The following is a 16,439-nucleotide window of genomic DNA, read 5'->3' on the forward strand; positions in this document are numbered from 1 at the left end:
GCTTGAAGGTTGTGAAAACTTTTTTTTGTCTGATAACCAAAAGGTTGGTGGTTCAAGCCCACCCAGGGATGATTGTACCCTCTTTTTGTTTCAGTTGCATGTCAGAGTTACAGAAAGTCCTACTGTGGCTCTCAACTGAGAGTTTCGGTCGGATGCCCATTTCAAATACCCAACACAAACAAGAGACCCCTCTGAAAATAGATAGAAGACGAGGGCACCGGGAGAGCATTTGTCGACAGGTTGAAACATCATCTATGAGACTAACAAAAGTTCCTTCGAGCCGGAATTGAACCAGCGACCTAAGGATTGCTGATTTTCTACTACAGTCCTCCGCTCTACCAGCTGAGCTATCGAAGGCTTGCCGAGCTGGTTGTCGGGTGCTTCCTAAGCTTGCAAATGAGTTACATGAGTAGGGAAACAGAGGAGAATTGTCCCGCTCTTTGAAAAACTCGGCAAACCAAAACTTTGGAGAATACGGGCGTCGATCCCGTTACCTCTCGCATGCTAAGCGAGCGCTCTACCATTTGAGCTAATCCCCCTTCTGGCAGTCCATGTTGGGGTCCATGCTGGTTTCCATGTTGGGGTGCCTGATTCACCACAATTGTGATCATCACATACTTTTCAACCTGTAGCTTTAAGCTTTTTTTTTTTTTTTTTTTTTTTAAGTGTGGATGTCTTTCTCCCGTAAAAGCAGAAGGAGCGTGGAGCTTACAGGGTGCCGGGTGGTGTAAAAGTATAGGTGAGTCGTTAGTGTACAGAGTGAAGAATTGTGGGAAGAGAAAAGAAATCAGAATGATTTAAATAAGAAAGTCGCAACGTAGAAAAGATGGTCTAGATCCAATGGCCCATTTGGTTGTGGGCCCAAAAGCCTTTGCCTGTGCCACTTTGTTGCAAAGGCGAAAACATGTGGCATGAGAAACTGGGAGGTTGCGTGTATAAAAAGCATAGTCTGAAGGTCGTGAAAATGAGATGGTCAGGGATCGGGGGTCTCTATTCTATTTTTACGAGAAAAACATGTGATTCCGACCGGGGATAATGGCCAAATTGTAACAGGGGGCGTGAGTAAAAGAGAGCACTTAGCAGAGGATGGTTTCGATCCATCGACCTCTGGGTTATGGGCCCAGCACGCTTCCGCTGCGCCACTCTGCTGCCATACCTCCAAAAGAGAGGGGTAGCCTATTACCCGCTGACTGTTGTTAAGACGCTAATGTGGAGGCCATCTCTGTGTTGCAATTGTCCATTTGTTGGCGGCTGTAGTTCCACGCAGTTGTTATGTTTTATCATTCTCTTCTTTTTATTATGTTGATCAGAAGGTCCTCTAAGAAACATACTCCATTTACCATGTTGTGGCTTTTTTACGACTTTAATCAAAGTGGGGGAGCGTGGTTGTCTCTGTGGCGCAATTGGTTAGCGCGTTCGGCTGTTAACCGGAAGGTTGGTGGTTCAAGCCCACCCAGGGACGGCAGTGTCCTCTTTTTGTCTCAGTTGCATGTTACAGAAAATCCTATGGTGCCTCTCAACTTAAAGTTTCGGCCAGAAGAGGAGGGCACCGGTTGTAAGACCATTTCAACATGTACAGTGTGAAAAATTTTGAGAAGAGAAAAAAATCCCAGTGATTTGGATGACATAGTTGCAATGTAGAAAGAATGGTCCAGAGCCTTTGGCCCTCTTTGGTTGTGGGCCTAAATGTCTTTCCATGCGCCACTCTGTTTCAAAGAAGATGACACATGACATGAGAAACTGGGAGGTTCAAGCAAAGCTTGAAGGTTGTGAAAACTTTTTTTTGTCTGATAACCAAAAGGTTGGTGGTTCAAGCCCACCCAGGGATGATTGTACCCTCTTTTTGTTTCAGTTGCATGTCAGAGTTACAGAAAGTCCTACTGTGGCTCTCAACTGAGAGTTTCGGTCGGATGCCCATTTCAAATACCCAACACAAACAAGAGACCCCTCTGAAAATAGATAGAAGACGAGGGCACCGGGAGAGCATTTGTCGACAGGTTGAAACATCATCTATGAGACTAACAAAAGTTCCTTCGAGCCGGAATTGAACCAGCGACCTAAGGATTGCTGATTTTCTACTACAGTCCTCCGCTCTACCAGCTGAGCTATCGAAGGCTTGCCGAGCTGGTTGTCGGGTGCTTCCTAAGCTTGCAAATGAGTTACATGAGTAGGGAAACAGAGGAGAATTGTCCCGCTCTTTGAAAAACTCGGCAAACCAAAACTTTGGAGAATACGGGCGTCGATCCCGTTACCTCTCGCATGCTAAGCGAGCGCTCTACCATTTGAGCTAATCCCCCTTCTGGCAGTCCATGTTGGGGTCCATGCTGGTTTCCATGTTGGGGTGCCTGATTCACCACAATTGTGATCATCACATACTTTTCAACCTGTAGCTTTAAGCTTTTTTTTTTTTTTTTTTTTTTTAAGTGTGGATGTCTTTCTCCCGTAAAAGCAGAAGGAGCGTGGAGCTTACAGGGTGCCGGGTGGTGTAAAAGTATAGGTGAGTCGTTAGTGTACAGAGTGAAGAATTGTGGGAAGAGAAAAGAAATCAGAATGATTTAAATAAGAAAGTCGCAACGTAGAAAAGATGGTCTAGATCCAATGGCCCATTTGGTTGTGGGCCCAAAAGCCTTTGCCTGTGCCACTTTGTTGCAAAGGCGAAAACATGTGGCATGAGAAACTGGGAGGTTGCGTGTATAAAAAGCATAGTCTGAAGGTCGTGAAAATGAGATGGTCAGGGATCGGGGGTCTCTATTCTATTTTTACGAGAAAAACATGTGATTCCGACCGGGGATAATGGCCAAATTGTAACAGGGGGCGTGAGTAAAAGAGAGCACTTAGCAGAGGATGGTTTCGATCCATCGACCTCTGGGTTATGGGCCCAGCACGCTTCCGCTGCGCCACTCTGCTGCCATACCTCCAAAAGAGAGGGGTAGCCTATTACCCGCTGACTGTTGTTAAGACGCTAATGTGGAGGCCATCTCTGTGTTGCAATTGTCCATTTGTTGGCGGCTGTAGTTCCACGCAGTTGTTATGTTTTATCATTCTCTTCTTTTTATTGTGTTGATCAGAAGGTCCTCTAAGAAACATACTCCATTTACCATGTTGTGGCTTTTTTACGACTTTAATCAAAGTGGGGGAGCGTGGTTGTCTCTGTGGCGCAATTGGTTAGCGCGTTCGGCTGTTAACCGGAAGGTTGGTGGTTCAAGCCCACCCAGGGACGGCAGTGTCCTCTTTTTGTCTCAGTTGCATGTTACAGAAAATCCTATGGTGCCTCTCAACTTAAAGTTTCGGCCAGAAGAGGAGGGCACCGGTTGTAAGACCATTTCAACATGTACAGTGTGAAAAATTTTGAGAAGAGAAAAAAATCCCAGTGATTTGGATGACATAGTTGCAATGTAGAAAGAATGGTCCAGAGCCTTTGGCCCTCTTTGGTTGTGGGCCTAAATGTCTTTCCATGCGCCACTCTGTTTCAAAGAAGATGACACATGACATGAGAAACTGGGAGGTTCAAGCAAAGCTTGAAGGTTGTGAAAACTTTTTTTTGTCTGATAACCAAAAGGTTGGTGGTTCAAGCCCACCCAGGGATGATTGTACCCTCTTTTTGTTTCAGTTGCATGTCAGAGTTACAGAAAGTCCTACTGTGGCTCTCAACTGAGAGTTTCGGTCGGATGCCCATTTCAAATACCCAACACAAACAAGAGACCCCTCTGAAAATAGATAGAAGACGAGGGCACCGGGAGAGCATTTGTCGACAGGTTGAAACATCATCTATGAGACTAACAAAAGTTCCTTCGAGCCGGAATTGAACCAGCGACCTAAGGATTGCTGATTTTCTACTACAGTCCTCCGCTCTACCAGCTGAGCTATCGAAGGCTTGCCGAGCTGGTTGTCGGGTGCTTCCTAAGCTTGCAAATGAGTTACATGAGTAGGGAAACAGAGGAGAATTGTCCCGCTCTTTGAAAAACTCGGCAAACCAAAACTTTGGAGAATACGGGCGTCGATCCCGTTACCTCTCGCATGCTAAGCGAGCGCTCTACCATTTGAGCTAATCCCCCTTCTGGCAGTCCATGTTGGGGTCCATGCTGGTTTCCATGTTGGGGTGCCTGATTCACCACAATTGTGATCATCACATACTTTTCAACCTGTAGCTTTAAGCTTTTTTTTTTTTTTTTTTTTTTTTTTTTAAGTGTGGATGTCTTTCTCCCGTAAAAGCAGAAGGAGCGTGGAGCTTACAGGGTGCCGGGTGGTGTAAAAGTATAGGTGAGTCGTTAGTGTACAGAGTGAAGAATTGTGGGAAGAGAAAAGAAATCAGAATGATTTAAATAAGAAAGTCGCAACGTAGAAAAGATGGTCTAGATCCAATGGCCCATTTGGTTGTGGGCCCAAAAGCCTTTGCCTGTGCCACTTTGTTGCAAAGGCGAAAACATGTGGCATGAGAAACTGGGAGGTTGCGTGTATAAAAAGCATAGTCTGAAGGTCGTGAAAATGAGATGGTCAGGGATCGGGGGTCTCTATTCTATTTTTACGAGAAAAACATGTGATTCCGACCGGGGATAATGGCCAAATTGTAACAGGGGGCGTGAGTAAAAGAGAGCACTTAGCAGAGGATGGTTTCGATCCATCGACCTCTGGGTTATGGGCCCAGCACGCTTCCGCTGCGCCACTCTGCTGCCATACCTCCAAAAGAGAGGGGTAGCCTATTACCCGCTGACTGTTGTTAAGACGCTAATGTGGAGGCCATCTCTGTGTTGCAATTGTCCATTTGTTGGCGGCTGTAGTTCCACGCAGTTGTTATGTTTTATCATTCTCTTCTTTTTATTGTGTTGATCAGAAGGTCCTCTAAGAAACATACTCCATTTACCATGTTGTGGCTTTTTTACGACTTTAATCAAAGTGGGGGAGCGTGGTTGTCTCTGTGGCGCAATTGGTTAGCGCGTTCGGCTGTTAACCGGAAGGTTGGTGGTTCAAGCCCACCCAGGGACGGCAGTGTCCTCTTTTTGTCTCAGTTGCATGTTACAGAAAATCCTATGGTGCCTCTCAACTTAAAGTTTCGGCCAGAAGAGGAGGGCACCGGTTGTAAGACCATTTCAACATGTACAGTGTGAAAAATTTTGAGAAGAGAAAAAAATCCCAGTGATTTGGATGACATAGTTGCAATGTAGAAAGAATGGTCCAGAGCCTTTGGCCCTCTTTGGTTGTGGGCCTAAATGTCTTTCCATGCGCCACTCTGTTTCAAAGAAGATGACACATGACATGAGAAACTGGGAGGTTCAAGCAAAGCTTGAAGGTTGTGAAAACTTTTTTTTGTCTGATAACCAAAAGGTTGGTGGTTCAAGCCCACCCAGGGATGATTGTACCCTCTTTTTGTTTCAGTTGCATGTCAGAGTTACAGAAAGTCCTACTGTGGCTCTCAACTGAGAGTTTCGGTCGGATGCCCATTTCAAATACCCAACACAAACAAGAGACCCCTCTGAAAATAGATAGAAGACGAGGGCACCGGGAGAGCATTTGTCGACAGGTTGAAACATCATCTATGAGACTAACAAAAGTTCCTTCGAGCCGGAATTGAACCAGCGACCTAAGGATTGCTGATTTTCTACTACAGTCCTCCGCTCTACCAGCTGAGCTATCGAAGGCTTGCCGAGCTGGTTGTCGGGTGCTTCCTAAGCTTGCAAATGAGTTACATGAGTAGGGAAACAGAGGAGAATTGTCCCGCTCTTTGAAAAACTCGGCAAACCAAAACTTTGGAGAATACGGGCGTCGATCCCGTTACCTCTCGCATGCTAAGCGAGCGCTCTACCATTTGAGCTAATCCCCCTTCTGGCAGTCCATGTTGGGGTCCATGCTGGTTTCCATGTTGGGGTGCCTGATTCACCACAATTGTGATCATCACATACTTTTCAACCTGTAGCTTTAAGCTTTTTTTTTTTTTTTTTTTAAGTGTGGATGTCTTTCTCCCGTAAAAGCAGAAGGAGCGTGGAGCTTACAGGGTGCCGGGTGGTGTAAAAGTATAGGTGAGTCGTTAGTGTACAGAGTGAAGAATTGTGGGAAGAGAAAAGAAATCAGAATGATTTAAATAAGAAAGTCGCAACGTAGAAAAGATGGTCTAGATCCAATGGCCCATTTGGTTGTGGGCCCAAAAGCCTTTGCCTGTGCCACTTTGTTGCAAAGGCGAAAACATGTGGCATGAGAAACTGGGAGGTTGCGTGTATAAAAAGCATAGTCTGAAGGTCGTGAAAATGAGATGGTCAGGGATCGGGGGTCTCTATTCTATTTTTACGAGAAAAACATGTGATTCCGACCGGGGATAATGGCCAAATTGTAACAGGGGGCGTCGAAGGCTTGCCGAGCTGGTTGTCGGGTGCTTCCTAAGCTTGCAAATGAGTTACATGAGTAGGGAAACAGAGGAGAATTGTCCCGCTCTTTGAAAAACTCGGCAAACCAAAACTTTGGAGAATACGGGCGTCGATCCCGTTACCTCTCGCATGCTAAGCGAGCGCTCTACCATTTGAGCTAATCCCCCTTCTGGCAGTCCATGTTGGGGTCCATGCTGGTTTCCATGTTGGGGTGCCTGATTCACCACAATTGTGATCATCACATACTTTTCAACCTGTAGCTTTAAGCTTTTTTTTTTTTTTTTTTTTTTTTTAAAGTGTGGATGTCTTTCTCCCGTAAAAGCAGAAGGAGCGTGGAGCTTACAGGGTGCCGGGTGGTGTAAAAGTATAGGTGAGTCGTTAGTGTACAGAGTGAAGAATTGTGGGAAGAGAAAAGAAATCAGAATGATTTAAATAAGAAAGTCGCAACGTAGAAAAGATGGTCTAGATCCAATGGCCCATTTGGTTGTGGGCCCAAAAGCCTTTGCCTGTGCCACTTTGTTGCAAAGGCGAAAACATGTGGCATGAGAAACTGGGAGGTTGCGTGTATAAAAAGCATAGTCTGAAGGTCGTGAAAATGAGATGGTCAGGGATCGGGGGTCTCTATTCTATTTTTACGAGAAAAACATGTGATTCCGACCGGGGATAATGGCCAAATTGTAACAGGGGGCGTGAGTAAAAGAGAGCACTTAGCAGAGGATGGTTTCGATCCATCGACCTCTGGGTTATGGGCCCAGCACGCTTCCGCTGCGCCACTCTGCTGCCATACCTCCAAAAGAGAGGGGTAGCCTATTACCCGCTGACTGTTGTTAAGACGCTAATGTGGAGGCCATCTCTGTGTTGCAATTGTCCATTTGTTGGCGGCTGTAGTTCCACGCAGTTGTTATGTTTTATCATTCTCTTCTTTTTATTGTGTTGATCAGAAGGTCCTCTAAGAAACATACTCCATTTACCATGTTGTGGCTTTTTTACGACTTTAATCAAAGTGGGGGAGCGTGGTTGTCTCTGTGGCGCAATTGGTTAGCGCGTTCGGCTGTTAACCGGAAGGTTGGTGGTTCAAGCCCACCCAGGGACGGCAGTGTCCTCTTTTTGTCTCAGTTGCATGTTACAGAAAATCCTATGGTGCCTCTCAACTTAAAGTTTCGGCCAGAAGAGGAGGGCACCGGTTGTAAGACCATTTCAACATGTACAGTGTGAAAAATTTTGAGAAGAGAAAAAAATCCCAGTGATTTGGATGACATAGTTGCAATGTAGAAAGAATGGTCCAGAGCCTTTGGCCCTCTTTGGTTGTGGGCCTAAATGTCTTTCCATGCGCCACTCTGTTTCAAAGAAGATGACACATGACATGAGAAACTGGGAGGTTCAAGCAAAGCTTGAAGGTTGTGAAAACTTTTTTTTGTCTGATAACCAAAAGGTTGGTGGTTCAAGCCCACCCAGGGATGATTGTACCCTCTTTTTGTTTCAGTTGCATGTCAGAGTTACAGAAAGTCCTACTGTGGCTCTCAACTGAGAGTTTCGGTCGGATGCCCATTTCAAATACCCAACACAAACAAGAGACCCCTCTGAAAATAGATAGAAGACGAGGGCACCGGGAGAGCATTTGTCGACAGGTTGAAACATCATCTATGAGACTAACAAAAGTTCCTTCGAGCCGGAATTGAACCAGCGACCTAAGGATTGCTGATTTTCTACTACAGTCCTCCGCTCTACCAGCTGAGCTATCGAAGGCTTGCCGAGCTGGTTGTCGGGTGCTTCCTAAGCTTGCAAATGAGTTACATGAGTAGGGAAACAGAGGAGAATTGTCCCGCTCTTTGAAAAACTCGGCAAACCAAAACTTTGGAGAATACGGGCGTCGATCCCGTTACCTCTCGCATGCTAAGCGAGCGCTCTACCATTTGAGCTAATCCCCCTTCTGGCAGTCCATGTTGGGGTCCATGCTGGTTTCCATGTTGGGGTGCCTGATTCACCACAATTGTGATCATCACATACTTTTCAACCTGTAGCTTTAAGCTTTTTTTTTTTTTTTTTTTTTTTTAAAGTGTGGATGTCTTTCTCCCGTAAAAGCAGAAGGAGCGTGGAGCTTACAGGGTGCCGGGTGGTGTAAAAGTATAGGTGAGTCGTTAGTGTACAGAGTGAAGAATTGTGGGAAGAGAAAAGAAATCAGAATGATTTAAATAAGAAAGTCGCAACGTAGAAAAGATGGTCTAGATCCAATGGCCCATTTGGTTGTGGGCCCAAAAGCCTTTGCCTGTGCCACTTTGTTGCAAAGGCGAAAACATGTGGCATGAGAAACTGGGAGGTTGCGTGTATAAAAAGCATAGTCTGAAGGTCGTGAAAATGAGATGGTCAGGGATCGGGGGTCTCTATTCTATTTTTACGAGAAAAACATGTGATTCCGACCGGGGATAATGGCCAAATTGTAACAGGGGGCGTGAGTAAAAGAGAGCACTTAGCAGAGGATGGTTTCGATCCATCGACCTCTGGGTTATGGGCCCAGCACGCTTCCGCTGCGCCACTCTGCTGCCATACCTCCAAAAGAGAGGGGTAGCCTATTACCCGCTGACTGTTGTTAAGACGCTAATGTGGAGGCCATCTCTGTGTTGCAATTGTCCATTTGTTGGCGGCTGTAGTTCCACGCAGTTGTTATGTTTTATCATTCTCTTCTTTTTATTGTGTTGATCAGAAGGTCCTCTAAGAAACATACTCCATTTACCATGTTGTGGCTTTTTTACGACTTTAATCAAAGTGGGGGAGCGTGGTTGTCTCTGTGGCGCAATTGGTTAGCGCGTTCGGCTGTTAACCGGAAGGTTGGTGGTTCAAGCCCACCCAGGGACGGCAGTGTCCTCTTTTTGTCTCAGTTGCATGTTACAGAAAATCCTATGGTGCCTCTCAACTTAAAGTTTCGGCCAGAAGAGGAGGGCACCGGTTGTAAGACCATTTCAACATGTACAGTGTGAAAAATTTTGAGAAGAGAAAAAAATCCCAGTGATTTGGATGACATAGTTGCAATGTAGAAAGAATGGTCCAGAGCCTTTGGCCCTCTTTGGTTGTGGGCCTAAATGTCTTTCCATGCGCCACTCTGTTTCAAAGAAGATGACACATGACATGAGAAACTGGGAGGTTCAAGCAAAGCTTGAAGGTTGTGAAAACTTTTTTTTGTCTGATAACCAAAAGGTTGGTGGTTCAAGCCCACCCAGGGATGATTGTACCCTCTTTTTGTTTCAGTTGCATGTCAGAGTTACAGAAAGTCCTACTGTGGCTCTCAACTGAGAGTTTCGGTCGGATGCCCATTTCAAATACCCAACACAAACAAGAGACCCCTCTGAAAATAGATAGAAGACGAGGGCACCGGGAGAGCATTTGTCGACAGGTTGAAACATCATCTATGAGACTAACAAAAGTTCCTTCGAGCCGGAATTGAACCAGCGACCTAAGGATTGCTGATTTTCTACTACAGTCCTCCGCTCTACCAGCTGAGCTATCGAAGGCTTGCCGAGCTGGTTGTCGGGTGCTTCCTAAGCTTGCAAATGAGTTACATGAGTAGGGAAACAGAGGAGAATTGTCCCGCTCTTTGAAAAACTCGGCAAACCAAAACTTTGGAGAATACGGGCGTCGATCCCGTTACCTCTCGCATGCTAAGCGAGCGCTCTACCATTTGAGCTAATCCCCCTTCTGGCAGTCCATGTTGGGGTCCATGCTGGTTTCCATGTTGGGGTGCCTGATTCACCACAATTGTGATCATCACATACTTTTCAACCTGTAGCTTTAAGCTTTTTTTTTTTTTTTTTTAAGTGTGGATGTCTTTCTCCCGTAAAAGCAGAAGGAGCGTGGAGCTTACAGGGTGCCGGGTGGTGTAAAAGTATAGGTGAGTCGTTAGTGTACAGAGTGAAGAATTGTGGGAAGAGAAAAGAAATCAGAATGATTTAAATAAGAAAGTCGCAACGTAGAAAAGATGGTCTAGATCCAATGGCCCATTTGGTTGTGGGCCCAAAAGCCTTTGCCTGTGCCACTTTGTTGCAAAGGCGAAAACATGTGGCATGAGAAACTGGGAGGTTGCGTGTATAAAAAGCATAGTCTGAAGGTCGTGAAAATGAGATGGTCAGGGATCGGGGGTCTCTATTCTATTTTTACGAGAAAAACATGTGATTCCGACCGGGGATAATGGCCAAATTGTAACAGGGGGCGTGAGTAAAAGAGAGCACTTAGCAGAGGATGGTTTCGATCCATCGACCTCTGGGTTATGGGCCCAGCACGCTTCCGCTGCGCCACTCTGCTGCCATACCTCCAAAAGAGAGGGGTAGCCTATTACCCGCTGACTGTTGTTAAGACGCTAATGTGGAGGCCATCTCTGTGTTGCAATTGTCCATTTGTTGGCGGCTGTAGTTCCACGCAGTTGTTATGTTTTATCATTCTCTTCTTTTTATTGTGTTGATCAGAAGGTCCTCTAAGAAACATACTCCATTTACCATGTTGTGGCTTTTTTACGACTTTAATCAAAGTGGGGGAGCGTGGTTGTCTCTGTGGCGCAATTGGTTAGCGCGTTCGGCTGTTAACCGGAAGGTTGGTGGTTCAAGCCCACCCAGGGACGGCAGTGTCCTCTTTTTGTCTCAGTTGCATGTTACAGAAAATCCTATGGTGCCTCTCAACTTAAAGTTTCGGCCAGAAGAGGAGGGCACCGGTTGTAAGACCATTTCAACATGTACAGTGTGAAAAATTTTGAGAAGAGAAAAAAATCCCAGTGATTTGGATGACATAGTTGCAATGTAGAAAGAATGGTCCAGAGCCTTTGGCCCTCTTTGGTTGTGGGCCTAAATGTCTTTCCATGCGCCACTCTGTTTCAAAGAAGATGACACATGACATGAGAAACTGGGAGGTTCAAGCAAAGCTTGAAGGTTGTGAAAACTTTTTTTTGTCTGATAACCAAAAGGTTGGTGGTTCAAGCCCACCCAGGGATGATTGTACCCTCTTTTTGTTTCAGTTGCATGTCAGAGTTACAGAAAGTCCTACTGTGGCTCTCAACTGAGAGTTTCGGTCGGATGCCCATTTCAAATACCCAACACAAACAAGAGACCCCTCTGAAAATAGATAGAAGACGAGGGCACCGGGAGAGCATTTGTCGACAGGTTGAAACATCATCTATGAGACTAACAAAAGTTCCTTCGAGCCGGAATTGAACCAGCGACCTAAGGATTGCTGATTTTCTACTACAGTCCTCCGCTCTACCAGCTGAGCTATCGAAGGCTTGCCGAGCTGGTTGTCGGGTGCTTCCTAAGCTTGCAAATGAGTTACATGAGTAGGGAAACAGAGGAGAATTGTCCCGCTCTTTGAAAAACTCGGCAAACCAAAACTTTGGAGAATACGGGCGTCGATCCCGTTACCTCTCGCATGCTAAGCGAGCGCTCTACCATTTGAGCTAATCCCCCTTCTGGCAGTCCATGTTGGGGTCCATGCTGGTTTCCATGTTGGGGTGCCTGATTCACCACAATTGTGATCATCACATACTTTTCAACCTGTAGCTTTAAGCTTTTTTTTTTTTTTTTTTTTTTTTTTTTAAGTGTGGATGTCTTTCTCCCGTAAAAGCAGAAGGAGCGTGGAGCTTACAGGGTGCCGGGTGGTGTAAAAGTATAGGTGAGTCGTTAGTGTACAGAGTGAAGAATTGTGGGAAGAGAAAAGAAATCAGAATGATTTAAATAAGAAAGTCGCAACGTAGAAAAGATGGTCTAGATCCAATGGCCCATTTGGTTGTGGGCCCAAAAGCCTTTGCCTGTGCCACTTTGTTGCAAAGGCGAAAACATGTGGCATGAGAAACTGGGAGGTTGCGTGTATAAAAAGCATAGTCTGAAGGTCGTGAAAATGAGATGGTCAGGGATCGGGGGTCTCTATTCTATTTTTACGAGAAAAACATGTGATTCCGACCGGGGATAATGGCCAAATTGTAACAGGGGGCGTGAGTAAAAGAGAGCACTTAGCAGAGGATGGTTTCGATCCATCGACCTCTGGGTTATGGGCCCAGCACGCTTCCGCTGCGCCACTCTGCTGCCATATCTCCAAAAGAGAGGGGTAGCCTATTACCCGCTGACTGTTGTTAAGACGCTAATGTGGAGGCCATCTCTGTGTTGCAATTGTCCATTTGTTGGCGGCTGTAGTTCCACGCAGTTGTTATGTTTTATCATTCTCTTCTTTTTATTGTGTTGATCAGAAGGTCCTCTAAGAAACATACTCCATTTACCATGTTGTGGCTTTTTTACGACTTTAATCAAAGTGGGGAAGCGTGGTTGTCTCTGTGGCGCAATTGGTTAGCGCGTTCGGCTGTTAACCGGAAGGTTGGTGGTTCAAGCCCACCCAGGGACGGCAGTGTCCTCTTTTTGTCTCAGTTGCATGTTACAGAAAATCCTATGGTGCCTCTCAACTTAAAGTTTCGGCCAGAAGAGGAGGGCACCGGTTGTAAGACCATTTCAACATGTACAGTGTGAAAAATTTTGAGAAGAGAAAAAAATCCCAGTGATTTGGATGACATAGTTGCAATGTAGAAAGAATGGTCCAGAGCCTTTGGCCCTCTTTGGTTGTGGGCCTAAATGTCTTTCCATGCGCCACTCTGTTTCAAAGAAGATGACACATGACATGAGAAACTGGGAGGTTCAAGCAAAGCTTGAAGGTTGTGAAAACTTTTTTTTGTCTGATAACCAAAAGGTTGGTGGTTCAAGCCCACCCAGGGATGATTGTACCCTCTTTTTGTTTCAGTTGCATGTCAGAGTTACAGAAAGTCCTACTGTGGCTCTCAACTGAGAGTTTCGGTCGGATGCCCATTTCAAATACCCAACACAAACAAGAGACCCCTCTGAAAATAGATAGAAGACGAGGGCACCGGGAGAGCATTTGTCGACAGGTTGAAACATCATCTATGAGACTAACAAAAGTTCCTTCGAGCCGGAATTGAACCAGCGACCTAAGGATTGCTGATTTTCTACTACAGTCCTCCGCTCTACCAGCTGAGCTATCGAAGGCTTGCCGAGCTGGTTGTCGGGTGCTTCCTAAGCTTGCAAATGAGTTACATGAGTAGGGAAACAGAGGAGAATTGTCCCGCTCTTTGAAAAACTCGGCAAACCAAAACTTTGGAGAATACGGGCGTCGATCCCGTTACCTCTCGCATGCTAAGCGAGCGCTCTACCATTTGAGCTAATCCCCCTTCTGGCAGTCCATGTTGGGGTCCATGCTGGTTTCCATGTTGGGGTGCCTGATTCACCACAATTGTGATCATCACATACTTTTCAACCTGTAGCTTTAAGCTTTTTTTTTTTTTTTTTAAGTGTGGATGTCTTTCTCCCGTAAAAGCAGAAGGAGCGTGGAGCTTACAGGGTGCCGGGTGGTGTAAAAGTATAGGTGAGTCGTTAGTGTACAGAGTGAAGAATTGTGGGAAGAGAAAAGAAATCAGAATGATTTAAATAAGAAAGTCGCAACGTAGAAAAGATGGTCTAGATCCAATGGCCCATTTGGTTGTGGGCCCAAAAGCCTTTGCCTGTGCCACTTTGTTGCAAAGGCGAAAACATGTGGCATGAGAAACTGGGAGGTTGCGTGTATAAAAAGCATAGTCTGAAGGTCGTGAAAATGAGATGGTCAGGGATCGGGGGTCTCTATTCTATTTTTACGAGAAAAACATGTGATTCCGACCGGGGATAATGGCCAAATTGTAACAGGGGGCGTGAGTAAAAGAGAGCACTTAGCAGAGGATGGTTTCGATCCATCGACCTCTGGGTTATGGGCCCAGCACGCTTCCGCTGCGCCACTCTGCTGCCATACCTCCAAAAGAGAGGGGTAGCCTATTACCCGCTGACTGTTGTTAAGACGCTAATGTGGAGGCCATCTCTGTGTTGCAATTGTCCATTTGTTGGCGGCTGTAGTTCCACGCAGTTGTTATGTTTTATCATTCTCTTCTTTTTATTGTGTTGATCAGAAGGTCCTCTAAGAAACATACTCCATTTACCATGTTGTGGCTTTTTTACGACTTTAATCAAAGTGGGGGAGCGTGGTTGTCTCTGTGGCGCAATTGGTTAGCGCGTTCGGCTGTTAACCGGAAGGTTGGTGGTTCAAGCCCACCCAGGGACGGCAGTGTCCTCTTTTTGTCTCAGTTGCATGTTACAGAAAATCCTATGGTGCCTCTCAACTTAAAGTTTCGGCCAGAAGAGGAGGGCACCGGTTGTAAGACCATTTCAACATGTACAGTGTGAAAAATTTTGAGAAGAGAAAAAAATCCCAGTGATTTGGATGACATAGTTGCAATGTAGAAAGAATGGTCCAGAGCCTTTGGCCCTCTTTGGTTGTGGGCCTAAATGTCTTTCCATGCGCCACTCTGTTTCAAAGAAGATGACACATGACATGAGAAACTGGGAGGTTCAAGCAAAGCTTGAAGGTTGTGAAAACTTTTTTTTGTCTGATAACCAAAAGGTTGGTGGTTCAAGCCCACCCAGGGATGATTGTACCCTCTTTTTGTTTCAGTTGCATGTCAGAGTTACAGAAAGTCCTACTGTGGCTCTCAACTGAGAGTTTCGGTCGGATGCCCATTTCAAATACCCAACACAAACAAGAGACCCCTCTGAAAATAGATAGAAGACGAGGGCACCGGGAGAGCATTTGTCGACAGGTTGAAACATCATCTATGAGACTAACAAAAGTTCCTTCGAGCCGGAATTGAACCAGCGACCTAAGGATTGCTGATTTTCTACTACAGTCCTCCGCTCTACCAGCTGAGCTATCGAAGGCTTGCCGAGCTGGTTGTCGGGTGCTTCCTAAGCTTGCAAATGAGTTACATGAGTAGGGAAACAGAGGAGAATTGTCCCGCTCTTTGAAAAACTCGGCAAACCAAAACTTTGGAGAATACGGGCGTCGATCCCGTTACCTCTCGCATGCTAAGCGAGCGCTCTACCATTTGAGCTAATCCCCCTTCTGGCAGTCCATGTTGGGGTCCATGCTGGTTTCCATGTTGGGGTGCCTGATTCACCACAATTGTGATCATCACATACTTTTCAACCTGTAGCTTTAAGCTTTTTTTTTTTTTTTTTTTTTTTTTTTAAGTGTGGATGTCTTTCTCCCGTAAAAGCAGAAGGAGCGTGGAGCTTACAGGGTGCCGGGTGGTGTAAAAGTATAGGTGAGTCGTTAGTGTACAGAGTGAAGAATTGTGGGAAGAGAAAAGAAATCAGAATGATTTAAATAAGAAAGTCGCAACGTAGAAAAGATGGTCTAGATCCAATGGCCCATTTGGTTGTGGGCCCAAAAGCCTTTGCCTGTGCCACTTTGTTGCAAAGGCGAAAACATGTGGCATGAGAAACTGGGAGGTTGCGTGTATAAAAAGCATAGTCTGAAGGTCGTGAAAATGAGATGGTCAGGGATCGGGGGTCTCTATTCTATTTTTACGAGAAAAACATGTGATTCCGACCGGGGATAATGGCCAAATTGTAACAGGGGGCGTGAGTAAAAGAGAGCACTTAGCAGAGGATGGTTTCGATCCATCGACCTCTGGGTTATGGGCCCAGCACGCTTCCGCTGCGCCACTCTGCTGCCATATCTCCAAAAGAGAGGGGTAGCCTATTACCCGCTGACTGTTGTTAAGACGCTAATGTGGAGGCCATCTCTGTGTTGCAATTGTCCATTTGTTGGCGGCTGTAGTTCCACGCAGTTGTTATGTTTTATCATTCTCTTCTTTTTATTGTGTTGATCAGAAGGTCCTCTAAGAAACATACTCCATTTACCATGTTGTGGCTTTTTTACGACTTTAATCAAAGTGGGGAAGCGTGGTTGTCTCTGTGGCGCAATTGGTTAGCGCGTTCGGCTGTTAACCGGAAGGTTGGTGGTTCAAGCCCACCCAGGGACGGCAGTGTCCTCTTTTTGTCTCAGTTGCATGTTACAGAAAATCCTATGGTGCCTCTCAACTTAAAGTTTCGGCCAGAAGAGGAGGGCACCGGTTGTAAGACCATTTCAACATGTACAGTGTGAAAAATTTTGAGAAGAGAAAAAAATCCCAGTGATTTGGATGACATAGTTGCAATGTAGAAAGAATGGTCCAGAGCCTTT

General features: G+C 45.7%; 18 non-coding genes across 18 annotated transcripts; 9 read left to right on the forward strand and 9 right to left on the reverse strand.

The window, feature by feature from the left end:
- Nucleotides 1-271: 271 nt before the first annotated feature.
- On the reverse strand, nucleotides 272-357 carry TRNAY-GUA (transfer RNA tyrosine (anticodon GUA)). Its single transcript is given in 2 exon segments — nucleotides 272-307; nucleotides 321-357. It is a non-coding gene; the product is annotated as a tRNA-Tyr (tRNA).
- A 1,031-nt stretch (nucleotides 358-1,388) lies between these two features.
- On the forward strand, nucleotides 1,389-1,462 carry TRNAN-GUU (transfer RNA asparagine (anticodon GUU)). Its single transcript has one exon. It is a non-coding gene; the product is annotated as a tRNA-Asn (tRNA).
- A 567-nt stretch (nucleotides 1,463-2,029) lies between these two features.
- TRNAY-GUA (transfer RNA tyrosine (anticodon GUA)) lies at nucleotides 2,030-2,115 on the reverse strand. The gene is given in 2 exon segments: nucleotides 2,030-2,065; nucleotides 2,079-2,115. It is a non-coding gene; the product is annotated as a tRNA-Tyr (tRNA).
- A 1,031-nt stretch (nucleotides 2,116-3,146) lies between these two features.
- Nucleotides 3,147-3,220, forward strand: TRNAN-GUU (transfer RNA asparagine (anticodon GUU)). The gene has a single exon. It is a non-coding gene; the product is annotated as a tRNA-Asn (tRNA).
- A 567-nt stretch (nucleotides 3,221-3,787) lies between these two features.
- TRNAY-GUA (transfer RNA tyrosine (anticodon GUA)) lies at nucleotides 3,788-3,873 on the reverse strand. Its single transcript is given in 2 exon segments — nucleotides 3,788-3,823; nucleotides 3,837-3,873. It is a non-coding gene; the product is annotated as a tRNA-Tyr (tRNA).
- A 1,036-nt stretch (nucleotides 3,874-4,909) lies between these two features.
- Nucleotides 4,910-4,983, forward strand: TRNAN-GUU (transfer RNA asparagine (anticodon GUU)). The gene has a single exon. It is a non-coding gene; the product is annotated as a tRNA-Asn (tRNA).
- Nucleotides 4,984-5,550: 567 nt separating this feature from the next.
- TRNAY-GUA (transfer RNA tyrosine (anticodon GUA)) lies at nucleotides 5,551-5,636 on the reverse strand. The gene is given in 2 exon segments: nucleotides 5,551-5,586; nucleotides 5,600-5,636. It is a non-coding gene; the product is annotated as a tRNA-Tyr (tRNA).
- A 1,739-nt stretch (nucleotides 5,637-7,375) lies between these two features.
- TRNAN-GUU (transfer RNA asparagine (anticodon GUU)) lies at nucleotides 7,376-7,449 on the forward strand. Its single transcript has one exon. It is a non-coding gene; the product is annotated as a tRNA-Asn (tRNA).
- A 567-nt stretch (nucleotides 7,450-8,016) lies between these two features.
- Nucleotides 8,017-8,102, reverse strand: TRNAY-GUA (transfer RNA tyrosine (anticodon GUA)). Its single transcript is given in 2 exon segments — nucleotides 8,017-8,052; nucleotides 8,066-8,102. It is a non-coding gene; the product is annotated as a tRNA-Tyr (tRNA).
- Nucleotides 8,103-9,135: 1,033 nt separating this feature from the next.
- TRNAN-GUU (transfer RNA asparagine (anticodon GUU)) lies at nucleotides 9,136-9,209 on the forward strand. Its single transcript has one exon. It is a non-coding gene; the product is annotated as a tRNA-Asn (tRNA).
- Nucleotides 9,210-9,776: 567 nt separating this feature from the next.
- TRNAY-GUA (transfer RNA tyrosine (anticodon GUA)) lies at nucleotides 9,777-9,862 on the reverse strand. Its single transcript is given in 2 exon segments — nucleotides 9,777-9,812; nucleotides 9,826-9,862. It is a non-coding gene; the product is annotated as a tRNA-Tyr (tRNA).
- Nucleotides 9,863-10,888: 1,026 nt separating this feature from the next.
- On the forward strand, nucleotides 10,889-10,962 carry TRNAN-GUU (transfer RNA asparagine (anticodon GUU)). Its single transcript has one exon. It is a non-coding gene; the product is annotated as a tRNA-Asn (tRNA).
- A 567-nt stretch (nucleotides 10,963-11,529) lies between these two features.
- Nucleotides 11,530-11,615, reverse strand: TRNAY-GUA (transfer RNA tyrosine (anticodon GUA)). The gene is given in 2 exon segments: nucleotides 11,530-11,565; nucleotides 11,579-11,615. It is a non-coding gene; the product is annotated as a tRNA-Tyr (tRNA).
- A 1,036-nt stretch (nucleotides 11,616-12,651) lies between these two features.
- On the forward strand, nucleotides 12,652-12,725 carry TRNAN-GUU (transfer RNA asparagine (anticodon GUU)). The gene has a single exon. It is a non-coding gene; the product is annotated as a tRNA-Asn (tRNA).
- A 567-nt stretch (nucleotides 12,726-13,292) lies between these two features.
- TRNAY-GUA (transfer RNA tyrosine (anticodon GUA)) lies at nucleotides 13,293-13,378 on the reverse strand. Its single transcript is given in 2 exon segments — nucleotides 13,293-13,328; nucleotides 13,342-13,378. It is a non-coding gene; the product is annotated as a tRNA-Tyr (tRNA).
- A 1,025-nt stretch (nucleotides 13,379-14,403) lies between these two features.
- On the forward strand, nucleotides 14,404-14,477 carry TRNAN-GUU (transfer RNA asparagine (anticodon GUU)). The gene has a single exon. It is a non-coding gene; the product is annotated as a tRNA-Asn (tRNA).
- A 567-nt stretch (nucleotides 14,478-15,044) lies between these two features.
- On the reverse strand, nucleotides 15,045-15,130 carry TRNAY-GUA (transfer RNA tyrosine (anticodon GUA)). The gene is given in 2 exon segments: nucleotides 15,045-15,080; nucleotides 15,094-15,130. It is a non-coding gene; the product is annotated as a tRNA-Tyr (tRNA).
- A 1,035-nt stretch (nucleotides 15,131-16,165) lies between these two features.
- On the forward strand, nucleotides 16,166-16,239 carry TRNAN-GUU (transfer RNA asparagine (anticodon GUU)). Its single transcript has one exon. It is a non-coding gene; the product is annotated as a tRNA-Asn (tRNA).
- The last annotated feature ends 200 nt before the right edge of the window (nucleotides 16,240-16,439 follow it).

Source organism: Rhinoderma darwinii (genome assembly GCF_050947455.1).
Source record: "Rhinoderma darwinii isolate aRhiDar2 chromosome 4 unlocalized genomic scaffold, aRhiDar2.hap1 SUPER_4_unloc_10, whole genome shotgun sequence".
Classification (NCBI taxonomy): domain Eukaryota; kingdom Metazoa; phylum Chordata; class Amphibia; order Anura; family Rhinodermatidae; genus Rhinoderma; species Rhinoderma darwinii.